The sequence below is a fragment of the Capricornis sumatraensis genome, chromosome X (assembly GCF_032405125.1).
Source record: "Capricornis sumatraensis isolate serow.1 chromosome X, serow.2, whole genome shotgun sequence".
Lineage (NCBI taxonomy): Eukaryota > Metazoa > Chordata > Mammalia > Artiodactyla > Bovidae > Capricornis > Capricornis sumatraensis.
The window spans coordinates 75,338,049-75,362,499 of NC_091092.1; the positions used below are offsets into that span (position 1 = coordinate 75,338,049).

At 38.6% G+C, this 24,451-nt stretch overlaps 1 protein-coding gene across 4 annotated transcripts in view; it reads left to right on the plus strand.

Moving 5' to 3' along the window:
- Positions 1-24,451, plus strand: part of ABCB7 (ATP binding cassette subfamily B member 7) — a 139,770-nt gene that overhangs the window by 55,391 nt on the left and 59,928 nt on the right. The gene's annotated exons all lie outside the window — the stretch shown is intronic.

Below are 24,451 nucleotides of genomic sequence, written 5' to 3' on the forward strand. Positions count from 1 at the left end.
AAATGCCAGGCTGGATGAAGTACAAGCTGGAATCAAAATTGCCAGGAGAAATATCAATAACCTCAGATATGCAGATGACACCACCCTTATGACAGAAAGCAAAGAACTAAAGAACCTCTTGATGAAAGTGAAAGGGGAGAGTGAAAAAGTTGGCTTAAAACTCAACATTCAGAAAACTAAGATCATGGCGTCCAGTCCCATCACTTCATGGTAAATAGATGGGGAAACAATGGAAACAATGACAGACTTTATTTACTTGGGCTCCAAAATCACTGCAGATGGTGACTGCAGCCATGAAACTAAAAGACAGTTGTTCCTTGGCAGAAATGTTATGACCAACCTAGACAGCATATTAAAAAGCAGAGACACTACTTTGCCAACAGAGGTCTGTCTAGTGAAAGCTATGGTTTTTCCAGTAGTCATATATGGATGTGACAGTTAGACTATAAAGAAAGCTGAGCACTGAAGAATTGATGGTTTTGATCTGTGGTGATTGCGAAGACACTTGAGAGTCCCTTGGACTGCAGGAAGATCAAATCAGTTAATCCTAAAGGAAATCAGTCCTAAATATTCATTGGAAGGACCGATGCTGAAGCTGAAATTCCAATACTTTGGCTACCTGATGTGAAGAACTGACTTATTGGAAAAGACCCTATTGCTGAGAACAGTTGAAGGCAGGAGAAGGGAACAACAGAGGATGGTTGGATGATATCACCGACTCAATGGACATAACTTTGAGTAAGCTCCGGGAGTCAGTGATGGACAGGGAAGCCTGGCGTGCTGCAGTCCATGGGGCTGCAAAGAGTTGGACATGACTGAGCAACTGAACTGAACTGAAGTCAGGAAGGTTGATTCTTCCAATTCCATTCTTTCGCTCAAGATTGTTTTGGCTATTCATGGTATTTTTTGTTTCCATACAAATTGTGAAATTCTTTGTTCTAGTTCTGTGAAAAATACCACTGATAGTTTGATAGGGATTGCATTGAATCTGTACATTGTTTTAAATAGTATAGTCATTTTCACTATATTGATTGTTCCAGTCCAGAAATAAGGTGTATCTCTCCATCTGTTTGTGTCATCTTTGATTTCTTTCATCAGTGTTTTATAGTTTTCTATATACTGGTCTTCTGTCTCTTTAGGTAGGTCTATGCCTAGCTATTTTATTCTTTTTGTTGCAGTGGTGAATGGAATTGTTTAGCTTTTCTTTTTGTTCTTTATATGTTTTTGTATAGAAATGCAATGGATTTCTGTGTATTAATTTTATATCCTGTAGGTTTAGTACATTCATTAACTAGTAATTTTCTGGTGGATTGTTTAGGGTTTTTATGTCATCTACAAACAGTGATTGAGTTTTACTAATTTTCCAATCTGGATTCCTTTTATTTCTTTTTTTTTTTCTCTGATTGCCGTAGCTAGGATTTCCAAAACCATGCTAAATAATAGTGGCGAGTGTGGACACCATTGTCTTGTTCTTGATCTTAGAGGACATGCTTTCAGTTTTTCACCATTGAGAATGATGTTTGCTGTGGGTTTGTTTTATATGGCCTTTATTATATTGAGGTAAGTTCCTTCTAGGGCTACTTTCTGGAGCATTTTTATCATAAATGAGTGTTGAGTTTTGTAGAAAGTCTTCTCTGCATCTGTTGAGATGACCATTTGTTTTTCTTTTAATATAAATTTATTTATTTTAATTGGAGGTTAATTACTTTACAGTATTGTATTTATGTTGCCATACATCAGCATGAATCCACCACAGGTATACAATTGTAGACCATTTGTTTTTTATCTTTCAATTTGTTGACATGGTGTATCACATTGATTGATTTATGGATATTGATGAATCCTTGCATCCTTGGGAAAATCCCACTTGAGCATGGTGTATGATCATCTTAATGTGCTGTTGGATTCTGTTTGCTCAAATTTCTTGAGGATTTTTGCAGCTATGTTCATCAGTGATAGTGGCCCATAATTTTTTTTTTTTTTTTTGGTGGTATCTTTGTCTGGTTTTGGTATCAGGGTGATGATGCTCTCCTAGGATGAGTGGGACTTTTTCTTCCTGTTTAATTTTCTGGGAGAATTTGAGCAGGATAAGTTTTAGTTCTTTATACTTTTTGTAAAATTCACCTGTAAAAGCATCAGGCCCTGGGCTTTTTTTTTTTTTTTTACTGGAAGATTTTTAATCACAGTTTTGATTTCAGTGCTTGTGATTGGTCCATTCATGATTTCTGGTTTTTTTCCTGGTTCAGTTTTGGAAGGTTGTACTTTTCTAGGAACTTGTGCATTTCTTCCAGTTTGTCCATTTTGTTGGAGTATATTTGCTCACAGTAGTCTCTCATGATCCTTTGTATCTACATTGTCTGTTGTTACTTCTTTTTCATTTATATTTTTTTAAAATTTGAGTCCTCTCCCTTATTTTCTTGAGGAGTCTGGCTGTGGTTTGCCAATTTTGGTTGTCTCTTCAAAGAGCCAGCTTGTAGGTTTATGTAACTTTGCTGTTATTTCCTTAATTCCTTTTTCATTTATTTGTGCTCTAGTCTTAACAATTTCTTTCCTTTGACTAATTTTTGAGGGTTTTTTTTTGTAGTTGCTCTTTTTCTAGTTGCTTTAGGTGTAAAGACAGATTGTTTATTTGATGTTTGTCTGGTTTATTGAGGTAGGATTGTATTGCTAAACTTCCCTCTTAGAACTGCTTTTGCTGCATCCTATAGTTCTGGGTCACCGTGTTTTCACTCTCATTTGTTTTCAGGTATTTTTGATTCCATCAGTGACCTCTTGTTATGTAGAAGTGTGTTGTTTAATCTCCATGTGTTTTTTTGCAATTTTTCCATGTAATTCATATTTTGCCTCATGTCATTGTGTTCAGAAAAGATGCTTGATACAATTTCAGTTTTCTTTAATTTACTAAGGCTTGATTTGTGACCCAAGATGTGATCTATCTGGAGAAAGTTCCACGTGCACTTGAGAAGAAAGTGTATTCTTCTTCATTTGGATGGAATGTCTTGAATATACCAGTTGGGTTCATCTGGTCTAATGTATCATTTAGTGCTTGCATTTCCTTATTAATTTTCTGTTTTGATGATCTGCCACTGGTATGAGGTGTTAAAGTCCCCTGCAGTTGTGTTACTGTTGATTTCCCCTTCAATGTCTCTTTAGTGTTTTTCTTATGTATTGAGGTGTTCCCATGTTGGGTGCATAAATATCTATAATTGCTTTTCTTCTTGGTTTGATACCTTGATCATTGTGTAGTGTCCTTCCTTATCTCTTGTAATAGTTTTTATTTTAAAATCTATTTTTTCTGATATAAGTATTGCTGCTCCCACCTTCTTTTGGTATCCATTTGCATGGAATATCTTTTTCCATCCCCTGACTTTCAGTTTGTATGTGTCGTTACATCTTGAAGTGGATCTCTTGGAGGCAGCATGTACACAGATCTTGTTTTTGTATATATTCAGGCAGTCAGTGTCTTTTGGTTGGAGCATTTATTTATTTACATTTAATGTTATTATTGATATGTGTGTTCCTATTGCCATTTTTCTTAACTGTTTAGGTTTTGTGGATCTGTTTCTTCTCTTGTGTTTCCTGCTAGAGAATTACCTTTAGCATTTGTTGTAAGACTGATTTGATGGTGTTGAATTCTTTTTCTTTTTTTGTGATGAATTCTTTTAAATTTTGTTATTCTATAAAGCTTTTTATTTCACCTTCAAATCTGAATAAGGTCCTTGCTGGGTAGAGTAATCTTAGCTGTAGGTTTTCTCTTTCATCACTTTAAATATATCCTGCCGCTGCCTTCTGGCCTGCAGAGATTCTGCTGAAAAATCAGCTGTTGGCCTTTTGAGGACTCCTTTGTATGTTATTTTTTGCTTTTCCATGTGTGGAGAGGAGTCCTGGATGGTGGAGGGCCAGTCCAGCAGGCAGACAGGGCCTCTGGAAGGGTGAAGGGACCTGAAGAGGATGGAGACCTAGGAGGCGGGAAGAAACCAGAGAATAGAGGGGGACCCTGGGGCTGGGGCTCCCAAATGGCAAAGGACTGGGCCTGGAGGAGGGCTCTGGAGGGGGGAGGTAGTCCAGAGGGCAGAGGGCTCAGCCTGGGGCCCTTAGGAGTCTCGCCAGGGCTGAGTTGGGAGAGTGACACTAGGCAGTTACCCGTTCCTGAAACCCTGCAGGTGACTTCCCAAGCCAGCAGGCATTTTTCTCTCCTTGCAGGAGCCTCCCCTGGTGGAGAGGTCCCTGAAGAGTGTAGTATGCCCCAGAGGGCAAAGGGCTATGCAGGTGAATAGAGAGGGCCCTGGAGGGTAGATGTTCAAGCCCCTGGGCTCTAGAATGCATCCCAGGGCCAAATGAAAGGGGAACCCCATGGGCTTGCCCAGTGGATCTTTCTATTCCCTCAGAGATCTCTCTCTCTCTCCCAGTGGAGCAGATACATCTCTCTCAGTACCTAGAAGCTTCCGCACTGCTTCTGGTGCCAGAACTTCTCCCCCTTCCCCAGCAGCCACTCAGTCACAGCAAAGTTAAAGGGGAACCCAGGAGCTTTTCCCAGTGGATCCTCCAATCCCCAAGGATCCAACCTCTCCCAGGCGAGCAGGCATACTGCTCCTAGTGTCCAAAGGTGCCCAAACTGCCTCTGGCACCCAAACCACTTATGGCATCAAAACTACTCCCCTTCCCCAGCAGCCTCTCACTCCTGCAAAGTGAAAGGGGGAACCCCTTGTGCTTTTCCCAGTAGATCTTCCAATCCCCAAGGATACAACCCTTCCCAGGCAAGCAGACAGCCTGCTCCCAGGGCCCAAAGGTGCCCAAACTGCCCCAGGCACCCAAATTTCTTTCAGCACCAAAACTGCTCTGCCTCCTCCAACAGCTCCTCAATCGCTGGTCTCCAGGCCTCGAGCTTCTACACTTCCTCCTACCTGGTACCTGTTCTCTCCAGGTCTCTTCTGGTTCACTTGTCTGCAGGAAGTTCCCCACTGGCGCCTGTTAGGTATCCTAGGTGTGGCACAGATTCTGTGTCTTCCCTCACTGACATCTTGGCTCCACCCATCTGTTGATTTTCATATGAAATTACTTTGGCTGAGATTTTATTTTTTTTTAATTTATTTATTTTAATTGGAGGCTAATTACTTTACAGTATTGTAGTGGTTTTTGCCATACATTGACGTGAATCAGTCATGGGTGTACATGTGTTCCCCATCCTGAAACTCCCTCCCCATCCCATCTCTCAGGGTCATCCCAGTGCACTAGCCCTGAGCACCCTGTCTCATGCATCAGACCTGGACTGGCGATCTGTTTCACATATGATAATATACATGTTTCAATGCTATTCTCTCAGATCATCCCACCCTCGCCTTCTCTCACAGAGTCCAAAAGACTGTTCTATACATTGTCTCTTTTGCTTTCTCGCATATAGGGTTATTGTTACCATCTCTCTAAATTCCATATATATGCATTAGTATACTGTATTGGTGTTTTTCTGACTTCCTTCACTCTGTATAATACATCCACCTCATTAGAACTGATTCAAATAAATTCTTTTTAATGGTTGAGTAATATTCCATTGTGTATATGTACCACAGCTTTCTTATCCATTCATCTGCTGATGGACATCTAGGTAGCTTCCATGTCCTGGCTATTATAAACAGTGCTGCGATGAACATTGGGGTACACGTGTCTCTTTCAGTTCTAGTTTCCTCAGGGTGTATGCCCAGCAGTGGGATTGCTGGTTCATATAGCAGTTTTATTTCCAGTTTTTTAAGCAATTTCCACACTGTTCTGGCTGAGATTTTAGAAGGAAGTTTGGTTCAGCTAGCTTTTCTAACTTTGTGGAGCTTTTTCACCTTTTTTTTTTTTTTTGGTGATATTTGCTCTCTCTTTCGCATTGTTACCTTTGTCTGGGTCTTCTTTTCCTTTCTTCCCTAGTTCTGTTCAATTTTAATTCCACTTCATGCAGTTTGTCCTCTTTTTTAAAATTTATTTTTTATTTATTTTTGACTGGACTGGGTCTTTGTTGCTGCATGCAGCCTTTCTCTAATTGTAGTGAACAGGGACTGCTCTCTAGTTATGGTGTGCAGGCTTCTCATTGTAATGGCTACTCTTGTTTCAGAGCACAGGCTGTAGGGCATGCCAGCTACAGTAGTTGCAGGCACATGGGCTCAGTAATTGTGCCGTGTGGGCTCAGTAGTTGTGGAACACAGCTTAGTTCTCTTGCAGCATGGGGAATCTTTCTGGACCAGGAATAAAACGTGGGTCCCCTGTATTTGCAGGCGGATTCTTAACCACTGGACCACCAGGGTAGTCCCTCATTGTGTCTTCAAAAGGAGCCTTTGTTGGTCAGTTTTTAGCATTCATGGGATTAGGCTGTTCCACCTCCTTTAGAACTTATTATCGGATACTCTTTGCATTCATCCACTAGTGGAATGGACCAAAGCCCTTCCAGTTTCACCCATTGTTCCTTATTTGGCCGATGTGTTTTCTGGTGAGTACTGTATGGGTATTTTCCTGGTCTCAGGTCTGCATATGGTATTTGCTTATTCTATAGAATTGCCATTACCATTCAGATCATGTTGCTGAACCAAACTCTCCTTGTGGTTGTGTTATGAGGTGCAAGGGGACTTTACTGTGTCCTAGTTTTGTTGTGTATTTTGTTCATAAGTTCTGTTCTTTGTTTGTATAGTTATCTGTTTGTAATATGAGAATTCAAGATGAAAATAGTATGCTTCTACTGCCTTGTTGTCTCCTCCATAAGTTTTTAAACTATTTTTTCCTCTATCGTGATTTTTAAAAAATGACATGTAGACTGAGATATAACCTCTTAAAAAAATTTTAGGTGTGTAGTAAAGTACTGTTAATTTTAATCACACTGTTTTATGAGAAATCTCTAGGACTTTTTCATTTTGCGTAACTGAAACAATGTGTATTGAGCATCAACTTTCCATTTCCCACTTCTCCCTGTCCATGGTAACCACATTACTTTCTGCTTTTGTGAGTTTGACTACTTTAGATACCTCATATAAGGAGTATTATGCAGTATTAGTCATTCTGCAACTGGCTTATTTTACTTAGTATGATATCTTCCAGGTTCATTCATGTCATCACATATGACAAGATGTCTTTTCCATTTTTTTTGGCCATGCTGCATGGCTTCTGTGATCTTAGTACCCCAACCGTGGATTGAACCCAGGCACAAGGCAGTGAAAACATGGATTCCTAATGAATGGACTGCTAGGGAATTCCCAATTTCTTTTATAATGATGAAAAATATTACACCGTTTGGATATATCATATTTTCTTTATCTAGTTATCTATCTATGAATATTTAGATAGCTTCCAGAATTTTGGCAGTGCTGAAAATGCTGAAGTGAATATGGGCATGCAAATATAATTTCAAGTACCTGATTTCAATTTTTATGGATAAATACTCAGATCTGGGATTGGTGGATCATATGGTGGTTTAATTTTGAATTTTTTTAGAAACCTCCATATAGTGTTCTGTAGCAGCTGAACCATTTTACATTCCTGTCAGAAGTCCACAGAGTTCCAGTTTCTCTACATCTTTACCAACACTTGTTTTTTGTTTTGTTTTTCTATAATGACCATTCCTAACAGGTGTAAAGTGATTTTACTGTGGTTTCTATTTGTATTTTCCTCCTCCTATTAATTTCTAATTTCAGTTTATTTAGAACAGAGAAGATACTTTGTATGATTTTAATATTAAATTTGTTAAGATCTGTTTTTTGACCTAATATGTGGTTATCCTGGAGAATGTTCTTTGTGCAGTTGAGAAGAATGTCTATTCTGGTACTGTTAGGTGGAATAATTTCATTTGTCAGTCAGGTCCATCTGGTCTGTGGTAGTGTTCACATTCCTTCATTTCATGTTGAATATCTGTATGTTTATCAGTTATTGAAAGTGTGATATTAAAATCTACTGTTAATGTGTTACTATATATTTCTCCCTTTGTTTCTGTGAAAGTTTGCTTTATCTATTTAGGTGCTCTAATGTTGGGTATATATATATTTATAACTGTTACATGTTCCTGGTGAGCTGAAACTTTTATTATTATTATATTATGTCTTGCTTTGTCACCCGTGACAGTTTTTGGGTAAAAATTTATTTGGTCTGATACAGTTACCATTTTCATGGAATATTTTTTTTTCTGTCCTTTCACTTTTAGCCTAAATGTGTCTGTAAGTCTAAAGTGAGTTTCTAGTAAGACAGTATATAGTTAGATACTGATTTTTTAATCCATTTAGCCATTCTGTGTCTTTTGGTTGGAGAATGTCCATTAAAATTTAAAGTAGTTACTGATAGATAAGAACTTAATCATTCCATTTTTGTTAATTGTGTTCTGTCTTAAAGCTCATTTGTCCCACTTTCCTTGTTTCCTTTGTGTTTGGTTGGTTGCTTTGTTTTTTGTAGTAATATTTTTTGATCCTTGTTTTCTTTTATGTATATTCTATAGGCATTTTCATTGTAGTTATCATGAACTTTCATTAAACATAGTAGTATATTTTATGCTAATAACAACTTCACATTGATCATTTATAAAAGCTAGTTTTACCATCTCCCACATACTTTATATTTTTGATAGCAGAATTATATCTTTTTATAGTTACCATTTATGTTTTTTTTTTTTTAACTCAAGTACTAGAAAAAGCAATCTTTGTACAACTTTTACATTGTTGCAGCATTTCCTTGTCTATGTCTTTACTTTTCCAAGCTGGCTTCATAGTTTTACATGTTTTTGTGTTGTTGTTTAGTGTCCTTTTGTTTCAACTTGAAGAACTCCCTTTATGATAACTTACATCAGGTCTAGCATTGACAAATGATCTCAGTTTTTGTTTATCTATAACTCTTTATCTCTCATTTTTTGAAGTAGAGTTTTACTGGATATAGTGTTCTTGGTAGGCATTTTTTGTTTTCTTTTCATCAATTTGAATACATCATTCCACTCCCTTCTGATCTGTGAAGTTTCTGATGAGAAGTCTGCTATAAGTCCTGTTGGGGCTCCCTTTTATGTGATGAGTCACTTTAATCTTTGTGTTTAAAATTCTCACTGTGGAAAAAATTCTCTTTGTCCTTGATTTTTGATAGTTTGACTATAATGTCTTGATGTGAACTTCTTTGGATTCTTCTTTTATTCTTCTTTGGATTCATCTTTAGTGGTTCTTTTTAGGCTTCTTGAGTCTGGTTGTCCATTTCCCTTTCCAGATTTGGGAAGTTTTCAGCTTTTATCCTTTAAATAATCCCTTTATATATCTTTCTCTCTCTCTCTTCTAGTTCTGAGATTCCCATAATATGAAGGGTGATTCATTTTATGTGGTCATTTAAGTTCCTTAATCCTTCTGTGTTCTTTTTCATTTTTAATCTGACTGGATAATTTCAAATGACCTTTCTTCATATTGGCTGATTCTTTTATATGGCCAAATCTGATCATATATATTGCATATTGCATATATTGTTGAACCCAGGCATTGAATTTTTTAGTTCAGTTTTTGTATTAAATATCTCCAATTTTGTTTTCTTTTTTATATTTTCTCTCTCTTGATATTCTCATTCATCCATAATTTTCCCAACCTCATTGAGCATTTTTTTCCCATTGAGCATTTTTATGACAGTTATCTTGAACTTTTTGTCAGGATAGTCATACACCTTGATTTCATTAGTATCAGTTTCTGGAGCTTTATTTTGTCCCTTTGCTCAGACCTTATTCTCCTCTTTTTGTGTTCCTTTTAGCTTTGTATTGATATCTGCACCTTTGAAGAAATAGCCATGTCATCTAGTCTTTATGTGCTGGCACTGACGGGGAAAGACCTACACCAATCATCCCAGCTCAGAATTCTGGCAACCTGTGTTTGCAGATTTCTAATTAGAGTGATTTGTTGGTTTCTCTTTTCAGAACCTCATAGTCTCTTGTTTGCTCTGGTATCTGTATGCTGTATTGCTGGTTCTCTGAAACAGTTGTACATCATCAAGGGAGTTTTTTTGTACCAGGTATCTATTATATGCCAGGTCTAATCTACACTTTGAGTTGGTCAAGACAGAAACCAGTCTCTAGGACAGCCCCCTGAAAAATCAGAATTGGATGCAGGGTCCACTCCTTTCTCTCCCTTCAAAAGTAGAAGCCTTGAGTTGTGAACCTTCTTATCAAGCTGAATATGCCACCCACAGCACACTGCTTTTCCACTTTCCATCATTCTCAGCATTTGCCAGGAATCCAGACTATGCTGTTTCTGTCAGAGCTTCAAGTGAGGGGAGATAGAAACTAGTCTCTTGGGCAGCACTCTGAAAGTTATATATTGAACACATGTTTATTGCACTCCTCTCCTTCACTGTCAGAAGGGAAGCCTCAGGATGCATGCCTCCTTCCAATTACACAAAGCCATGCCAGGTTTCCTATGTTCATAGCTGCCTGCAAGCACCTAAACTGTTCTGGTCCATCAGCATTCTGAGTAAGCTGAGAGAGAATCCAATACCTTGGGCAGCACTCTGTAGTTCTGAGATGTGAGTGACATGTTGCACTCGCTCTTTTCCCCTGAAGGAGAAGTTGCAAGTCTGAGTAATCTGTCTTGGCACTGAGCTCTGCTGGGTTGGGGGAGGGGCTCATGTAGATAAAGTAAATTTGGTCATTTTATTTCATTGCATTGTTCTTGACTTTGTCCTTGTTGGGGGTTACTTCAGCTTCTTCATTGTAATATGGAATTCTCATAAAAGTGTTTTGGTCAGTGTTGTTCAGTCGCTCAGTTGTGTCTGACTCTCTGCAACCCCATGGACTGCAGGCTTCCCTGTCCCCCACTATCTCCTGGAGGATGCTCAGACTCATGTCCATTGAGTTGATGATGCCATCCAACCATTGCATCCTCTGTCGTCCCCTTCTCTTCCTGTGTTTAATCTTTCCCAGCAACAGGGATTTTTCCCATGAGTCAGCTCTTTGCATCAGGTGGCCAAAGTATTGGAGCTTCAGCTTCAGCATCAGTCCTTCAATTAACATTCAGGGTTGATTTCCTTTAGGATTGATTGGTTTGATCTCCTCGTAGTCCAGGGGACTCTCAAGAGTCTTTTCCAGCACCACAGTTCAAAAGCATCAATTCTTTAGCAGTCAGCTTTCTACACGTGATCTTAGCCAAAAGGCCGAGAAACAATCAGCCTTCTTTTTGGTCCAGCTCTCACATCCGTACATGACCACTGGAAAAGCCATAGCTTTGACTCTATGGACCTTTGTTGGCAAAGTAATGTCTCTGCTGTTTAATGTGCTGTCTAGGTTTGTCATAGCATTTCTTCCAAGGAGCAAGCATCTTTTAATTTCATGGCTGCAGTCACCATCCACATCATATTAAGTAATGTTGATATACTTTTGTGTTCCTTTATTTATCTTTCATTACTTTTTAAAAAATATAACATTTCTACTCTTAAGAAGTCCTTATTTTCCCATGTACCTCCTGCTCCAGACTCTCTTCCTAGACTTATGTTCTTTCTCCTGCTTGCCCCATTATCTCTTGCTCCAGGCGTCTGCAGCTAGTATGTGTCCTTTATATACTTTACAACAAACAACATTAAACACTTCCAACCTGAAGAGAGTTCTGAAGGATGCACAACAAGGTAAGCCCCTGAGCAAGGTGTTTAGGAAGCTGCCAGACAGTTTAAAAAATACAACCACAATTATTTGAGCAAGGAGCCTCACATTTCCACCTCTGGTAGCAGCCAGTCATAAGAGGAATGAGAGATACCTCTGATCTGCAGAATGGGATATGGTCGGTGGGTATGCACAAATGTCATAATGCTCTCTGTTGTAATTTAGCAATTTCTTTCCTTATTATGCAATTCCCTACTTGCTGTACATTTTTTGGTTGATTTCAGAAGTTTTAGAAAAATTGTTTTTGTCAGTTTTTGACAGCTTAATCATTGTTTTAGTGGAGGTACACTTTTTTGAAGCTTCATATTCTGCCACTTTTGGTGATGTTGCCCTTTGTGTTTAACACAGTAGCGTTGATTTTTTTTACTGAAAAAAAAGCAAACAAACAATGGAACGTCCTCCTTGTTAACCACAGGAAAATTAACCTAGGCATTTCAGGGTTATCCATCAGGAAGAGTAAACTCAGTTCAGTTCAGTTCAGCCGCTCATTCATGTCTGACTCTGCGACACTATGGACTGCAGCATGCCAGGCATCCCTGTCCATCACCAACTCCCAGAGCTTACTCAAACTCATGTCCACTGAGTTGGTGGTACTATCCAACCATCTCACCCTCTATTGTCCCCTTCTCTTCTGCCTTCAGTCTTTCCCAGCCTCAGGATCTTTGTCAATGAGTCAGCTTTTTGCATCAGGTGGCCAAAGTATTAGAGCTTCAGCTTCAGCATCAGACCTTCCAATGAATATTCAGGACTGATCTCCTTTAGGATGGACTGGTTGGATCTCCTTGCAGTCCAAGGGACTCTCAAGAGTCTTCTCTAACACCACAGTTCAAACGCATCAGTTCTTCAGCACTCAGCTTTCTTCATACTAAAACTCTCACATCGATACGTGACTACTGGTAAAACCATAGCTTTGACTAGACAGAGATTTGTCAGGAAAGTAATATGTCTGCTTTTTAATATGCTGTCTAGGTTGGTCATAACTTTTCTTCCAAGGAGTAAGTGTCTTTTAATTTCATGGCTGCAGTCAGCATCTGCAGTGATTTTGGAGCCCAAGTAAATAAAGTCTGTCATTGTTTCCATTGTTTGCCCATCTATTTGCCATGAAGCGATGGGACTGGATGCCATGATCTTTGTTTTTTCACTGTTGAGTTTTAAGCCAGCTTTCTCACATTCCTCTTTCACTTTCATCAAGAGGCTCTTTAGTTTTTCTTCAGTTTCTGCCATAAGGGTGGTGTCATCTGCATATCTAAGGTTATTGATATCTCTCCCGGCAATCTTGATTCCACCTTGTGCTTCATCCAGCCCAGGGTTTCTCATGATGTACTCTGTATATAAGTTAAATAAGCAGGATGACAATATACAGCTTTGATGTACTCCTGTCACAATTTGGAACCAATCTGTAGTTCAATGTACAGTCTAACTGTTGCTTCTTGACCTGCATACAGATTTCTCAGGAGGCAGGTAAGATGCTCTGGTATGTCCATCTCTCTAAGAATTTTCCACAGTTTGTTGTGATTCACACAAAGGCATTGGTATAGTCAATAAAGTAAAAGTAGAGGCTTTTTGGAATTCTCTTGCTTTTTCCATGATCTAGAGTAAACTCACTAGATCCAATGACAATGTTGATATTGTTAGTACTGATAATGTTAGAAATGTCCATCCCCATTCCACCACTTACTAGCTGTATGGATTTGAGCATGGTAGTCTTTCAGAGGCTCAGTATCAAGTTTCTATAATGGGAATAGTAATCATAGTAGATACCCTGTACGATTATCAGTTCACTTCAGTTCAGTCACTCAGTCGTGTCCACGCTTTGTGACCCCATGAATCGCCGCACGCCAGGCCTCCCTGTCCATCACCAACTACCGGAGTTCACCCAAACTCATGTCCATTGAGTCGGTGATGCTATCAAGCCATCTCATCCTCTGTCGTCCCCTTCTCCTGCCCCCAATCCCTCCCAGCATCAGAGTATTTTCCAATGAGTTAACTCTTCGTATGAGGTGGCCAAAGTACTGGAGTTTCAGCTTTAGCATCAGACTTTCCAATAAACACCCAAGACTGATCTCCTTTAGAATGGACTGGTTGACTCTCCTTGCAGTCTAAGGGACTCTCAAGAGTCTTCTCCAACACCACAGTTCAAAAACATCAATTCTTCTGTGCTCAGCTTTCTTCACAGTCCAACTCTCACATCCATACAGGACCACTGGAAAAACCATAGCCTTGACTAGACGGACTTTGTTGGCAAAGTAATGTCTCTGCTTTTGAATATGCTATCTAGGTTGGTCATAACTTCCTTCCAAGGAGTAAGCGTCTTTTAATCTCATGGCTGCAATCACCATCTGCAGTGATTTTGGAGCCCCAAAAAATAAAGTCTGATACTGTTTCCCACTGTTTCCCGACCTATTTGCCATGAAGTGATGGGACCAGATGCCACGATCTTTGTTTTCTGAATGCTGAACTTTAAGGCAACTTTTTCACTCTCCTCTTTCACTTTCATCAAGAGGCTTTTTAGTTCTTCTTCACTTTCTGCCATAAGGGTGGTGTCATCTGCATATCTGAGGTTATTGATATTTCTCCTGGCAATCTTGATTCCAGCTTGTGCTTCCTCCAGCCCAGTGTTTCTCATGATGTACTCTGCATAGAAGTTAAATAAGCAGGGTGACAATATACAGCCTTGACATACTCCTTTTCCTATTTGGAACCAGTCTGTTGTTCCATGGCCAGTTCTAACTGTTGCTTCCTGACCTGCATACAGGTTTCTCAAGAGGCAGGTCAGGTGGTCTGGTATTCCCATCTCTTTCAGAATTTTCCACAGTTTATTGTGACCCACCCAGTTAAAGGCTTTGGCATAGTCAATAAAGCAGAAATAGATGTTTTTCTGGAACTCTCTTGCTTTTTCCATGATCCAGCAGATGTTGGCAATTTGATCTCTGGTTCCTCTGCCTTTTCTAAAACCAGCTTGAACATCAGGGAGTTCACGGTCCACGTATTGCTGAAGCCTGGCTTGGAGAATTTTAAGCATTACTTTACTAGCATGTGAGATGAGTGCAGTTGTGCGGTAGTTTGAGCATTGTTTGGGATTGGAATGAAAACTGACCTTTTCCAGGCCTGTGGCCTCTGCTGAATTTTCCAAATTTGCTGGCATATTGAGTGCAGCACTTTCACAGCATCATCTTCCAGGATTTGAAATAGCTCAACTGGAATTCCATCACCTCCACTAGCTTTGTTCGTAGTGATACTTCCTAAGGCCCACTTGACTTCACATTCCAGGATGTCCGGCTCTAGGTGAGTGTGAGTGATCACACCATTGTGATTATCTGGGTCGTAAAGATCTTTTTTGTACAGTTCTTCTGTGTATTCTTGCCACCTCTTGTTAATATCTTCTGCTTCTGTTAGGTCCATACCATTTCTGTCCTTTATTGAGCCCATCTTTGCATGAAATGTTCCCTTGGTATCTCTAATTTTCTTGAAGAAATCTCTAGTCTTTCCCATTCTGTTGTTTTCCTCTATTTCTTTGCATTGATCACTGAGGAAGGCTTTCTTATCTCTCCTTGCTATTCTTTGGAACTCTGCATTCAGATGCTCATATCTTTCCTTTTCTCCTTGCTTTTCACTTCTCTTCTTTTCACAGCTATTTTTAAGGCCTCCTTAGACAGCCATTTTGCTTGTTTGTATTTCTTTTCCATGGGGATGGTCTTGATCTCTGTCTCACGAACCCTCCGTCCATAGTTCATCAGGCACTCTATCAGATCTAGTCCCTTAAATCTATTTCTCGCTTCCACTGTATAATCATAAGGAATTTGATTTTTGTCTAGTGGTTTTCCCTATTTCAGTTTAAGTCTGAATTTGGCAATAAAGGAGTTCATGATCAGAGCCACAGTCAGCTCCCAGTCTTGTTTTTGCTGACTGTATAGAGCTTCTCTGTTTTTGGCTGCAAAGAATATAATCAATCTGATTTCGGTGTTGACCATCTGGTGATGTCCATGTAGTGAGAATTAAATGAGATAATGTAGTATTAGCCAAAAGGTCAGCCAAATAATGATTGTTTAGTGAATGGTAGCTGCTGTGGTTCTTATTTAAAATGGTTGTAGTAAAGCTGCTTCTCCCATCCAAGTACTATCCAGGCAGACCCTGCTTAGCTTCCAATATCAGACAAAATCAGGTGAAGTCAGGGTGGTATGGCTCTAGACAGTATAGCTGCTTATAATCCATGTTGCTTCATAATGCTAAAGTATCTCAGCAAACAAATTCAAATTAAAATACAAAAATGGGATAAAATGCTAACTACTCTGGCCTTCAGCTAATCTGCTGTCCTGTTCTGGGCTAAGCATCTCAAGGAATGAACTAAAATTTAAGGGTGTTTTTGGATAGATGATAGTGGAAAGGTGATCTAGATATATCCTACCTTTGCATTGGTCTTTCTGTGATATTTTTGTCCGCATCTGTTAGCTTTAGCTTATAAACTTCGAAAATGTAATGAACACTTATTTAAATTTGTTGTGTACAGTGTGTAAGAGGAAAAACCTTTTTGTATTGCAACTGTGTATCCAATTTAAGAACATTAATATGGCAATTTAGAGCAAGGTTTGTTTACTCTTGAAACAGTTTTAGAGTGACTTTAAGGCTCTAGGTTGCTTCTCTTGAAGACATTTTGAAAAATATACAGCCCATAAAATACTTGTAAGAGAGCTGTTAGTTTTCTTCCTGAGATTATATGAAACAAGTGTTCTAGCCATTGTATGAATTATGGTCACCTTATGAATTTTCAAAATGCAATTGAGAAGAAGAGTGGATAGTTTTAGAAAAAAACTCTTAACAGTTTTCATCGCTTAAAGAGAGAAATGAGAGACAGCAAAATTAAAGTTTTGCATGTATATTTTTGAAGGGGTGCAGTATCTTTTGAAAAGATTCATTTTTTTTTCTTTTGTGGAACTAAGTTGTTTTGGACAATAATTTTGTTATCAGAAATATTACAGTTGTATTCTCCGTCTTGTCTCTGTTCAATAAGACCATGAGGAGATAGTGGAGTAGAGGTTAGCAACCTTCTCAGCTTTGAGTGCCACGAGAAAAACTAAACTAACAGTTAACAAGATAGGCAGATAGAAGAGAAAGAAAAATCTACTAGCACATTATAAGAGAGAAAAAAGAGGTAGCAAAACGATAAAGAGGAGACACCTATGTTGAAGGGAATGGCAGATTGCTCTCAGCCCCAACTGTGTGTTTTTACCAACCTCTATAGTAGAACTTAACTTTTAGCATGCAAGAAAGAAACTAAATATGAATAAGTCTAAAGGGATTTAAAATTCACAAAACCAAATACCTTCCTTAAAATACCTTTTTCATCTAGTTGTCATCTGAAGCTTTTTAGGTATCATTTATATGTCTTGGAGTTGGTTTTATGTTTATATCAATATTTTAAATCTTTACCTGTGTTATAGGCAAAGATTATGTCTTTTCTACCAAAGGACTGCCTGTTATTAGATTTTTTTGGAATGCATATAAAGAAAACTATTTTGGATACAACCTGCATAAGTGAGCCTTGCAGAATGATGCAAGTAAATGAAAACCCTATCCTGTATGAGTTTAGTGTAATTTCTCCAGGTAATTTGCCAACCAGTGTTAATCTGATATATCGGTAAAAAGCAGCAAACATAATGAGAACATTTATAGAAAAATATTACTAAACAAAAGTGTCAGATTTGCTACTGATTCAGATTGTCTGCAGTGAAACTTAAAGTTAAGAAATGTACTTCAGAATTTTCTCCGAAGTCCATATTAATAAATATAAAAAATGGAAGTTGAAACTCTAAAGTAGCAAAAAAAAAAAAAAATAGGTCCAATTCTATGTTCTCAACTTCTTTCATATTATCTCCGCATTCCAGCTGCACTGTGTGTAGTAATGTCTCCATTCTGTGCACAAACACAATAGGGCTAGGAATCTTAGAAGCACAGAGATTTATACCAGTTTCCTAAAGTTCTTGGAAGTCAGCCCAGTGAAATCATCCATTAATTAAATGTCTCTAAAATATGCCCTTGGTGAATTACTTTTAATATGATAAGGTTCTCTTCATGTATTTTCTCCCCAATTTCATGATTTAAAAATGAACCGGTTCTGAAGTTCTGTGTGTTTTTTTGTTTTGTTTTTACCTTTTAACACTGAGTCATTAGTTTTTATTGCCCTGAATTTGGCAAATGCCTTGTAATTCTTTATTACTTTATTAGTGAACAGCATGGAATTTCCCATCACTTAGATGAAACATATGAAAGAGTTAACAGGTTTCGTGATGACAAAGAGTTTCTTATATGAATGAGGAATGAAGTCTAAACTTTCTTCACAGAAGTTGCCTAAACAAATATATGAAGAATTTTTGTGCAAACTACTAAATAGGCCTGCTGCTGATGTTATGCCCTCAGAGACATAAAACTTGGTAGATAAAAAGGAAAATTGATTAAAGAAAAGGGGAATTCTGTGGATAATTTTTGTTCATGAGCTTATTTTTTGTGATAATGATTTTTTTGTAGAAGTGTTTTGTTTTGCTGTGTCATTATGAGAATCCTTAGAAACTGCAGGGATTTTAGAAATCATTCAGAGCAGGAGGCAGCTGAAGGGAATTTTAGAAATTGTCAAGAGCAGGTTATCAGCAGGTAATGGCCATTGGGCCACGTCCAGTATGCCATCTATGTTTGCAAGGCCTCTGTGCTAAGAATTTTTTTTAACATTTGTTACTAGATAGCATATTAAAAAGCAGAGACATTACTTTGCCATCAAAGGTCCGTCTAGTCAAGGCTATGGTTTTCCCAGTGGTCATGTATGGATGTGAGAGTTGGACTGTGAAGAAAGCTGAGTGCCGAAGAATTGATGCTTTTGAACTGTGGTGTTGGAGAAAACTCTTGAGAGTCCCTTGGACTGCAAGGAGATCCAACCCGTCCGTTCTGAAGGAGATCAGCCCTGGGATTTCTTTGGAAGGAATGATGCTAAAGGTGAAACTCCAGTACTTTGGCCACCTCATGTGAAAAGTTGACTCATTGGAAAAGACCCTGATGCTGGGAGGGATTAGGGGCAGGAGGAGAAGGGGACAACAGAGGATACGATGGCTGGATGGCATCACTGACTCGATGGACGTGAGTCTGAGTGAGCTCCGGTAGTTGGTGATGGACAGGGAGGCCTGGCGTGTTCCGATTCATGGGGTCGCAAAGATTCGGACATGACTGAATGGCTGAACCAAACCGAACCGAATGGTTGGGAATACCAGACCACGTGACCTGCCTCTTCAGAAACCTATATTCAAGTCAGGAAGCAACAGTTAGAACTGGACATGGAACAACAGACTGGTTCCAAATAGGAAAAGGAGTACGCCAAGGCTGTATATTATCACCCTGCTTTTTAACTTATATGCAGAGTACATCATGAGAAACACTGGGCTGGAAGAAGCACAAACTGGAATCAAGATTGCTGGGAGAAATATCAATAACCTCAGATATGCAGATGACACCACCTTTATGGCAGAAAGTGAAGAGGAACTAAAAAGCCTCTTGATGAAAGTGAAAGAGGAGAGTGAAAAAGTTACCTCAAAGTTCAACATTCAGAAAACTAAGATAATGGCATCTGGTCCCATCACTTCATGGGAAATAGATGGGGAAACAGTGGAAACTGTGTCAGACTTTATTTTTGGGGGGGCTCCAAAATCACTGCAGATGGTGACTGCAGCCATGAAATTAAAAAACGCTTACTCCTTGGAAGAAGAGTTATGACCAACCTAGATAGCATATTCAAAAGCAGAGACATTACTTTGCCAACTAAGGTCTGTCTAGTCAAGGCTATGGTTTTCCATTAGTCATATATGGATGTGAGAGTTGGACTGTGAAGAGAGCTGAGTGCCGAAGAATTGATGCTTTTGAACTGTGGTGTTGGACAAGACTCTTGAGAGTCCCTTGGACTGCAAGGAGATCCAACCAGTCTGTTCTAAAGGAGATCAGCCCTGTGTGTTCTTTGGAAGGAATGATGCTAAAGCTGAAACTCCAGAACTTTGGCCACCTGATGCAAAGAGTTAACTCATTGGAAAAGACTCTGATGCTGGGAGGGATTGGGGGCAGGAGAAGAAGGGGACGACAGAGGATGAGATGGCTGGATGGCATCACGGACTCGATGGACGTGAGTCTGAGTGAACTCCAGGTGTTGGTGATGGACAGGGAGGCCTCACATGCTGCGATTCATGGGGTCGCAAAGATGGGACACACCTGAGCGACTGATCTGAAATGAATGGTTGGGAAAACAATCAAAAGAAGAATAATTTTTTTTGACAGATGACAATGATTTGAAATTCACATTTCAGTGTCCATAAGTAAAGTTTTATTTGAACATAGCCAGAGTTTTATCTATGTATTATTTGTGGCTGTTTTTATGCTACAGTGACAGAGTTGAGTAGTTATGACACAGATGGTATGCCTGCAAACCCCAAAATATTTGCTCTCTGGCCCTTTATAGAGAAAAAAATAATGGACAACCCCTGTTCTAGAGTCATCAAATTTTACAGTGATGTAGTTCGATGATTTTGTGGTTTAATGAATGAATACTTAGGTGAATGAGCTGCCCATGATCCTTGAGCTATGTTGCCATTTATTCATTCATTTAGCACACATTTATTGAATATCTAACATAATGAAGGAAATTCTTTATCCTTCAACTTACAATTAAGAAATACAGCTACAAAATCTAAAAAGTCAGTCTAACATTTTCTTTCCTCTTCTTCTTTCATTCTTACCCCTCAAGTCCTTCACCCACCTCTCTACTACCTTCTCTCCTTTTCTTCATCCACCCCTGCCCCCTGCCACTCCCAGCTAGTTTTGAAGAAATTGGGAAGAAAACCAAGTTCAAATAGCATTTATCTCAGACTTTTAAACTTTTAAAGTGAGATAAATGTAATTTTGAATTATGATAGTTTCTCCTTAAAATATATTGAGTTTAATTTTAAATGTTTGATATTTTTTAATGATCAAATGATAACAATATTCATGCATGACTATTTGATATTGTTAAGCAGTACATGCATCATGGATGGATAGTTGTAAACTTTGTTTTGTTTCCAATTGACAATTTATACATTGCTCTTTAACCTATTATTAGGTAATTCTTAAAGTGTCATAAACACTGAACATTACTTGTATCATGAAAAATAACTATTCTAAAAAGGATACATTTGGGCTTTCCTGGGGACTCATTGGTAAAGAATCCTCCTGTCAATGTAGGAGACATGGGTATGATCCCTGATCGGGATAGGTATCACATGCTGTGGAGCAATTTAACCTGTGCACCACAACTATTGAACCTGTGCTCTAGAACTCAGGAGCCACAACTGCTGAGCCCAATTGCTGCAACTACTGAAGCCTGAGCACTCTAGAGCCCATGCTCCACAACAAAAAAAGCCACTGCAAGGAAAAATCTGCATACCAAAACTAGAGAGTAACCCCCACTCACTGCAACTAAAGACTGTGCAGCAAATAAATAAAAAGGATACAATCATATTTAATAATCACTAAAACATTATATAATAAGATTATTTTTAATCTAATTAATTAGTTTATTTATTCACTGTGGTGGGTCTCCATTGCTGCATTGACTTTTCTCAGGTTGCAGTGAGCAGGGGATATTCTCTGGTTGTGGTGCACAAGCTTCTCATTGAAGTGGCTTTTCTCATGTAGAGCTTGGTCTCTAGGGCAAGTGGGTTTCAGTAGTTGTGGCACGGTGACTTCTAGAGCAGGGGCTCAGTACTTGTGGCTCTCAGGCTCTAGAGCACAGGCTCAGTAGTTGTGGTGCATGGGCTTAAATGCTTCACAGCTGTGGTATCTTTCCAGATCAGGGACTGAACCTGTGTCTCCTACATTGGCAGGGGGATTCTTTACCACTGAGCCACCAGGGAAGCCCAATAGGATTATTTTTTAGTAAAATGTAATTTTTATCTTAAAGGAAAAATGTAATTGGAATAGGTTTGCTTGCTTGAGTCTTAGTCTCATTATGTGGAGGTTCTGTCTACTAGGTTGATGGTTTTAGTGTTGATAATATGTTTGTAAGTAATAACTGAATGTCTACACATAGTAAAATATTGTGCCTATGCAACTATCAAAGATTAATATTTATATTAATTAGTGGACAAATAGTGTTGATAAAAATGAGAGCATACATTATTATCCTTGGATGCCACAAAATCTTTGACTTTTAGGCTCTGCCAGAATTTCTTCTCTTTTAGGTCAAACAAACATGACTCTCCAGTGTTTTAACCTGTCTGCCTCTTCAAACAGACTGGCAGATTGTTATTTCCAGTATACTGCATTTGTATAGTATCTGTGTACATTGGTCATGTCTATTATTTTCAGTAATACATGGTTTATTTCTGTGTGTGTCTTTTGAGGGGTGGGGTTATAAATAAAATCAGATGCTAGATTTGTTGAAGAAATAAGTATAATCCCAGTTAAGCTTTTTAAAATCCAGTTAATAACTGCAGCATTATCATTTTATTCCATAAAAATCACAGAATTTTAGAGTTAAAAGGGACCTTAGAGCATCTAGTTCAACCCTCTAATTTTCTAATCAAATTTTAAAGAATTAATCATCTTGTTTTCTCTTGTTGCCCTCCTTCATTTTTTGACTTCTTAAAAGATTTAATTTTTATTTGAAGTATAATTGCTTTACAGAATTATGTTGATTTCTGCCAAACATCAACCTGAATCAGCCATAGGTATACATATGTCCTCTCTCTCACCTTCTCCATTTTTAAGTAATTTTTTTGCTATAAACTCTTCTCCAGCGTTTTAATAGTAGAAAGTGAAAGTGAAGTCGCTCAGTCGTGTCCCACTCTTTGAGACCCCATGGACTGTAGCCCACCAGGCTCCTCTGTCCATGGGATTTTCCAAACAATAGTACTGGAGTGGATTGCCATTTCCTTCTCCAGGGGATCGTCTCGATTCAAGGATCGAACCCAGGTCTCCCACATTGTAGACAGACGTTTAACCATCTGAGCCACCAGGGAAGTCCTTTTAGTAGTAGAGGTAATCCCTAACGGACAGATACATTGTGTTTCAGAATTGGTTTTAAGTCTGTTGCTTGGAAATCAGAGCATTTTTTTTTGTGTGTAGAAATTATATTTTAAATAGTGATGGGACTAGCCCTCGAAAGGAGTTAACACATTATGTGACTGTTGTTTTTGCTTTTGCAATGAAAGATGTTTTAAGTGATTTTCTCTGGGGATCAGGAAAGAGATGACATTGTAGAGGAGCATGTCAAGGTCTTTTTATCTATTATTTCTTAGGTGGGGTAGTGAATACATATTGTATTCATTATTTTCTGAGCTTTTTATATGCCTGAAATAGTTCATAATTTTACACTGCTATCTTAGTATGAAGTTCTTTGTGAATATGGACATTTAAAAAGTATTTACATTGAATCCTGATGCATAAGGGAAATATGGATTTATTAGAGAAGGATAGATAGCTAGAAAATTTGAAGGGATTTTTATGGATACTTTCAGGGGCTTACTTAAATTTTACGGTAAATTTTCTTTATTTTGACTAATGTCACTTTAGAAAGTATGTTTTTGTTGTTAATTTGAGTGTATCAGCAACATGTATCTTTTACTTATTGACAACATAGAGGCAGTGTTTTGAGAGAGAATAAAGAAGATAGATAGTCATCATGAGATAACAGGGTGAATTTTGAAAGGCAAAGAAGATTAAATTGTATATGCATGTGTAAACATGTGCGATATCTTAATTTATAGTTACTTGAACTGGGGGGTTATAAAAAATAGGACAGTGAGGGAGTAAAGCTTGTTTGAGGTCTTAGCATGGTGAAAAGCTGTAAGGAGAACAATTGACATAAGCACCAGAAAGGCATCATTGACAATAGAAGTCTTGTACAGATTTGAGGGTACATCGCATGTTGTAGGAGCTTGGGGTTGGCAAGACAGTGCAAATAGCTATTAGTATTTTTGAAATTTTTATAATTTAGGGAATGCCTATATATTTACAAGTATGTGCTCAGCTGTGTCCGACTCTTTGAGACCCCCTGGACTGTAGCCTGCCAGGCTGCTCTGTCTGTGGATTTTCCAGGCAAGAATACTGGAGTGGGTAGCCATGCCCTCCTCCAGGGGATCTTCCTGACCCAGGGGTTGAACCTTTTCTTTTGCATCTCCTGCATTAGCAGGCAGATTCTTTACCACTGCACCACCTGGGAAGCCCCTATTTACAAGTATACATAAACAGAAACTGCTCCCACTGGTTACATTCTAGAAAGCAACTGAGTTAATTTTCTCAGTAATTTGATTAGCTTTTGTGTGTGTGTATGGAGGTTGTTTTTTTGGTTGTTTTTGCTCTTTTGCACTGTACAGCATTGACTTTTATATGAAAACATTAATCATTTCTACAACTCATTTGTAGCTTAGGGAAGGCCCATGTATTACCTGCTTTTTGGGAGATTCTTAACCTAAGATGCAAATTTTTCTTCACTAAATTGATGGTGCATTTTAGAAGATTGTATGTCCATTTTGGGCTTCCCTGGTGGATCAGACAGTAAAGTGTCTGCCTGCAATGCAGGGGACCCGGGTTTAATTCCTGGGTCGGGAAGATCCTCTGGAGAAGGAAATGGCTATCCACTCCAGCACTCTTGCCTGGAAAATCCCATGGACGGAGGAGCCTGATAGGCTACAGTCCATGGGGTCGCAAAGAGTTGGACACATCTGAGCGACTTCACTTTCTTTTCACTTTTACTTTCATGTCCATTTTAGAGATGTTTATTTTTTTTTTCTGCTTTCTTTCAACTTCACTTTTGGAATATTA